Raw genomic sequence first — 6711 nt, forward strand, 5'->3', positions numbered from 1 at the left:
AGTTTCCCCATGGGCTTAAGCTCCCTTTTGTTAAAGAAACAGATGGGGAAAACCAGTTCAATTTGTGTTTGTTTTAGCATTTAAGACAGCTTACTGTGAGTTGCTAGAGTTTGGACATTGCAGATAGCGACACTTAATATTTAGTGGGCAGATAAGGGAACAGAATCACGTGGCCAGTTTGGAGAACTGAAAGGAGGGACCTGCCCAGTTCCACAGAATAAAGCCATGGAGACACTGGAAGTGGAACCCTGTGATTCTACCGTGGACTCCTTTCACTTGAGTGGGATGCTCTAAAGTAGATCACGAGAATCTCAAGTATCTGACAGATTTTGCCAACTGCTGGTGGTTCCCATATGCCTCATATCTCATTTTTGCCCTTCTACTATATTCAAATGGAAGTGCCCCCACACACAAGTCAGCACACAATGTAAGCTACCATCATGTGATACAATTCCACCCAGGCACACACTAGATCGTTAAGGACTGCTCCAATCCACGGGCATGGCCACAGTCAGGGTCCTGGCAGGGAATGGATGGTGTATCTGAGATGCTAATTTAATGAAGAGAGTTTAATAGTGTTGATAGAGGTGAAAAGGTAAAGGGAACTGACAAAGGATGATGAAACATCTCAGAGAAATAGAGTGGCAAAAGGAGAAACAGAAGTTTCCCCCCTTCTGTTGAACACAAGGTCTCACCCTTGTGAGACCTGTGGCTGTGAAAGAACTGTGCCTGTAGGCAGAGGGATATGACCACCGTCAAAGCAATGGTGAAGCAGAGAGGGAGCTGAAACAACCAATACTTTGACCTCTGACCTCCTTCTGGATCTTCCCATTGGTCAAATCCATCTGGGAGCTGGAGGAAAAGTGAATCCGTGTGATACAATCTGTAGAAGCTAGTGTCCTGGGACACAGAGCCTGGTGGAGAAACTGGAGGATAATGTAGGAGTCTGCAGAATAGAAAATAGAATAAACAGCACATCCCTTGCTTTGGGTATGCGCTCCTGACTCAGGCAGTTACGACCTGTCTAAAACTCACTGCGCTATTTCTCCCATTGGTGGCAGGACTAGAAAATATGCCCCTTTCAATATGGTGGAGCATCTGGCAGCAAACTAGAAGTATTTTGGCTCCGTCAGAACCTGTGGTGTAGACAAAGCCAGTAAGCCAATGAAGTGTGATTTCACATCGTACCACCACAGGCAGGATAATCCAGAAGTATTTATTTGAGTCTTTACATTTAACATTTTTAGGTATTTAAAAAAACAGAACTAGTAGTCAGAAAACCTGGGCTCCTGCTCCAGCTGGCTGTGGGTAATCCTCTCTAGGTGTTTTCTCATCTGTGAAATGAGGAAATGGGGTTAAAAGCTGGTTTAAATCTCTTTTGGCACTAACATTCAGTGCATGCATGCTGTTGATTGTCATGTCCAACTCTTTGGAACCCCATGGACTGTAGCTCTGCAGGCTCCTGTGTCCATGGGATTCTCTAGGCAAGAATACTGCAATGGATTGCCATGCCCTTGTCCAGAGGATCTTCCCAACCCAGGGACTGAACCCACCTCTCTTACGTCTCCTACATGTGCTCTTTACCACTAGTGCCACCTGGGAAGACCAAATGTTCAGTAGGTCTTTAAATCGAAACCAAAGGCTACTAGGAGGAATGACAGGTTATACAAGTGAATGCCTGAAGCCCCTCCTCAGACGTGAGTGTATGGAAAAGCAGGGGTGGGTTCTGAAATGCCTAGGCTGCTGGACAAAGTTTGGCATCACAATGTCAGAATCAGAAGGTGAGAAGGTGATTTATCCCCAAGAAGAGGGCTAGCTCGCATGCTTAACACACCAGATGCTCTCAGATGTCTCAGCTTGCTTCAAGGTCTTTCCTAGGCTAAGACTAACTGTAAAGATTCAAGTAAGTTCTTAACTCTGCTCTTCTCCACCCAGAGGAACAGAGACATTTGAGTTTCCCTTCAGTTCAGTTCAGTTGCTCAGTTGTGTCCAACTCTTTGCGACCCCATGAATCGCAGCACACCAGGCCTCTCTGTCCATCACCAACTCCCAGAGTTCACTCAAACTCACGTCCATCGAGTCGATGATGCCATCCAGCCACCTCATCCTCTGTCGTCCCCTTCTCCTCCTGCCCCCAATCCCTCCCAGCATCAGGGTCTTTTCCAATGAGTCAACTCTTCACATGAGGTGGCCAAAGTACTGGAGTTTCAGCTTTAGCATCATTCCTTTGGTGCTCTTTTATCAAGGGAGATTGCTAGTGAAATGTTTTTCCTATAGTTCCCTCTAACCTAGTCCCCAAGGGTATCAAAACCTGTAGGGTTTCCCGGGATCTCTTTTAACCACCATCACCCAAGTCAGTTAGACCTGCAGTAAAGAGGAGACCTGAGGACTGATGAGATTTAGAAAGACAGAAACAGTCACGCGGTGGGGGTCTGTCTTGCCCACGTGTAACAAACGTAGGGTATGAATAGCCTGCCTTGGCCCGTCTCTTCACCTATGGCCGGGACTTGCAGCTTGCCCACTGGTCAGAATCAGCCCCAGAAAGTGGCACCAGTGCCACACTTGCCACTTTGTACGCACAGCTCCAAAAGCAGCTCCAGTCACACATCCTAAGAGCAATCAAGATTCCTACACGGCACAGTTAATTGTTGACTATGATAACATATCTTGTTATCAGTTTTTCTTTAATGAATCCCTTAATAGATATCATTAGACATTAAGTGCTACATTGCGTCCTCTAAGAAGAAACATTTAAAGAAACGACACACACACACATTTTATGTCCTGAATCAGTGCTGAATGCCATCTCTAGTGATCACGAACCACACCGTAGAGTCATGTTCTCCCTCGTGATGTGCTCACATTTGCTTCTTTGGCTGCTGAGAATATGTGTCTTTGAGGACAGTATTTGAAGCTGCGATTAGATGTACATCCAAAAAAGGAGACGAAAGACTTTGACTTCCAAGGAAATCACTGGATCCCGTAAGAAACACAAAGCCATAATGAGAAATAGATAAGTAATCTTAGTTTGTCAGCACCCTGGTAGGGAACTAAACTCACAACTTCCACGTTAGTGACACTTTCGCATTTAATTTCCTGTGAGCCACGCTGAAAATGCATCCATCGAAAGGTGAATTTCACTCCATAGAGCTGTCTTACTAAGTGAATGTGTGCGAGGTTGTACCTGTCAAAACAAGACTCTGGAAGCTCATTTAGAACTATAATTTGGGGTAGGAGGAGCAAAGAGGATTGTACCCTGTAGGACTATCACTGTTTTCTGGATGCCATTATTGCTACGAGTAATCGGTTATTCATTAGCACTAACTATTAATTATTAATATTAATAAGAACTGTTTTGAGAACCAGGAACCTACTGTCTGCTGTGTCCAGGCTGGGCCATTCTAGATCATTGGCTTAGTGGGTAATATGCTAACCATTAGGGCTTCCCTGGTGGCTCAGATAGTAAAGACTCTGCCTGCAATGCAGGAGACCCAGGTTCAATCCCTGGTCAGGAAGATCCCCTGGAGAAGGAAATGGCAACCCACTCCAGTATTCTTGCCTGGAAAATCCTATGGATGGAGAAGTCTGGCAACTAACACACGTGCATACTAAACCTAAAGGCAGATGTGGACCCGGAGGCCAGGAGCAGATCTGAAGTCCTATTGGAGGCCTCTTGTTACAGGGATCAGGGCTCCTGTGGCCTCCAGACAGCCTTGCATAAGTAGACAGTATATCAACACCTCCATGAAGAGAGCAAAAGGCACTTCATCTGTGGGAGAAATGTGTCACACCTGCAACTCAAAGTCAAGTGTGCCCCAGAGATGGGCAGCATCAGCATCACCTGGAAAATTATTAAAATGCAGCACTGCAGGCCCCATCCTGGACCTCCTGAAGAAGATTCAGCATTTTTACATAATCCAAGGTGATGGCTATGCACATTGAAGTTTGAGGACCACTGCCCTAGCCTCTAGTAATTCTCCAAATCAGCTGCACACTAGAATCTTACTGGGAAGTTTGAAAAAACCCAACACACAGGCTTTTACCCCAGAATAATAAAATCAGTATCTTGGAGGTTGGAGCAAAGTGTTAGCATGATTTCAGAAGCTCTGGTAATTTTAACGGGTGGTCAACTCGGACAACTTCTCATCAGGAAGACGGGCGCACTAGATTAACTTAAAACCTCTTGAGAACTTAGAGAACTCATGTTCTGATCCTTGGAGTGGATTCGGGGCCGCCATATGCATGCAGGTGATCTGCATCCACCTGGACACCTCCCTCTGTCAGTCCCCTCTCCCTCCCCTCCAGGCCCACAGCATCTGTCCTCCTCCTAGAGCCCCCAAACACTCAAGGATCCTTGGCTGCCCTTTACTGGCTCAGCATTTTCCTGCTGCCTCCCTGCAGTCCACCCCTAGCTTTGGTTGATTCTTTTCCCCTCCAGGTAAGACCACCTGTTTAAGGCATCTCTGCTCTTAGGCAACGTCTGTGCTTTTCAAGGTTTCGGTTATCTGATGGAGGTAGAGGAGTTAGGTGGTAGGAGAGGCTGAGGAGCCTTGCTCTAAATCCTCATGCACTTTTAACAGCAGTCTTTGAAGACTAGAACCCTACTAGTCTTTTGCATTTAGCGAGAGTCCATTTCTTATCTCTAAGCTGATGATGCTAATACGTACCTTACACTGTTTATTAAGTTCTAAATCGCTTATTACAGTTTTCTAATTTCCTTCTCCTCTTCACTATGTAATCAGGCCAGAAAGAAAACCATTATCGTAGAAGTCAGGATAAGGTCAGGGGTACCTATGGGAAGACAGAATAAGTCAGAGACTATGGATTTGTGATTAAACATTCTCCCCACCTTTTAAAGAGATTACTCCTTGTTCCCCCAAATCCTTTCTCCCTTCTTTCATGGTAAGATCATCTCTCTACTGGGCACATTTGTTGCTGAGAATAAGGACGGCATTTCCCAGTTTCCCTTGAAGCCAAATACAAACATGTGACTAAGTGTACACGGCGGGTTCCCAACCCTCCCTTGAGGGGTCCCTTGTGCACGCTGCTGCATGTCTTCCTTGTTCCTTCCTTCATCCTCTGCTTGGAATAAAGGTGCAGCCATCTTGGGCCAGGAAGAGGGGGACCGCTGCTTAGGATGGTTGAGCAGTTGAGTTGGAAAGGACTGGCGTTCTTAAGATGTTTGCGATGTAGAGTCTTGAGCATATTCCATTTGCACTTTGTTTATGTAAACATGAAACGAACTTCCTTCATGTTTGTGACAGCTGTTTTGACCTGACACTTGCAACCAAACCTAATCCCAGCTGGTGTATCACCTAAAGCATCTTCTGCGTTGGTTAAATTCTGAAGATTTTTTTCTTTGAATGTTTAACTTTATTCTCTAGTCAAGAAAGACTAGATAAGATGTAGATTCCGCAGGGTGGGCTCATAGCTTAAATCTTACCAGCAACATTCTTAGCAGGTTTTCCAGCCTTGGAAAAGGTGGTGGTGGCCAGCATCAGGGGACTGAAAATCAAGAGAGAAGAGCTGAAGAAAATCTACCCTTTTGATGTTCTTAACATTCTGCCAACTGCTCTTTGGGACAGCTTGTCTTGGGGCCTTGAGAGTATAAGTAGATTTATTTTGGATACTGTTGCTTTTTATTTTTCTAAATTTTTTAATTATGAAAATTTGCTAAAACTTAAACTGAAAAACTTTTGTAATAAATACCCATCCACTCACCATCTATAGTCAGCTGTGAACATTTGAATGGATTTTCTTTGTCACAGTCCATCTATCTGTTCTCCCTTCTGCCCATCCATCACTCTATCCTTTTGGTCAACTGATGTCAAAGTAATTTGCAGGCACTAGTTCCCTCTCTCTTGAATAGTTTCCTGCTTTCTATACAGTCTGTTCATTTTTACAACTTCTTCGCTTCTGTTCAAGCCTATATCCCTGCAAGGAAGGAGAGCAGGAGGTTGAGGGCTAAAATTTATGACTCACAGATCTGCATAGGGTTCATCTTTCCTCTTCCAGCACCTGAAGTTCCCAGGCAGTTAATGGAAGTAGATACCAAAGCCAACAGAGCTGCGTTGTCCTCTGGAGAGATCTTGCCTCCTCTTTCTCTGTTCTAACAGTTGTCCTGAGCTGGTTCTCTAGATTTCCTTGAGCCCTACAGCTCTCTCCCTTCTCACCTGACTCCTGTGATTTGCCCCTAGGGCTTACTAAGGTACCAGGATCAATCCTCTTTAGCTGGAATTGTATCCATTCTTCTTTTCAACTAGCTTTTCCTCCACAAGCTTAAGCTTGCCTCCCTGTGTCGCATCCTTAGGGCATTTGTCCATGTGTTCTGTGCTCGTCATGTACCCAGACCACTCTAGAAAACCAGTTCACCTCCCTTTCACTCACACATCTTATGTTGATTCTGCCTCCTTTCTTGTCCTTCCTGGGGCTGCAGCTCAGCCTTCCTCAGAGCCTCGGTCTTCTGAGCTTCCTTCATTCCAGTCTCTGGAAACCCCAGGACATCAGACCTCCTGGAGCTGAAGAGGGAGTGAAGAGTTCTGAATTAGGTCCCTGAATTTTTCAGTAACAAAACAGATACCTTAAAGGGTTATGTTTGATCACAGCCACAGCTGGTTGAGAACTGGCAAAGTGCCAGGGGTCATGAAAGCACTTCACCTCGTGTATCACTTCATTTTATCCCTCCAGCAATACTTTGAAGTAGGTACTTTT

At 45.1% G+C, this 6711-nt stretch overlaps 1 long non-coding RNA gene across 1 annotated transcript; it reads right to left on the reverse strand.

Moving 5' to 3' along the window:
- Positions 1 to 1212: 1212 nt before the first annotated feature.
- Positions 1213 to 6111, reverse strand: LOC129632493 (uncharacterized). Its single transcript, XR_008704558.1, has 5 exons — positions 6019 to 6111; positions 5722 to 5934; positions 5444 to 5505; positions 4668 to 4791; positions 1213 to 1334 (listed from the first exon to the last, which is right to left on the reverse strand). It is a non-coding gene; the product is annotated as an uncharacterized LOC129632493 (long non-coding RNA).
- Positions 6112 to 6711: the final 600 nt, after the last annotated feature.

The sequence above is a fragment of the Bubalus kerabau genome, chromosome 17 (assembly GCF_029407905.1).
Source record: "Bubalus kerabau isolate K-KA32 ecotype Philippines breed swamp buffalo chromosome 17, PCC_UOA_SB_1v2, whole genome shotgun sequence".
In the NCBI taxonomy this organism is placed as follows: Eukaryota; Metazoa; Chordata; class Mammalia; order Artiodactyla; family Bovidae; genus Bubalus; species Bubalus kerabau.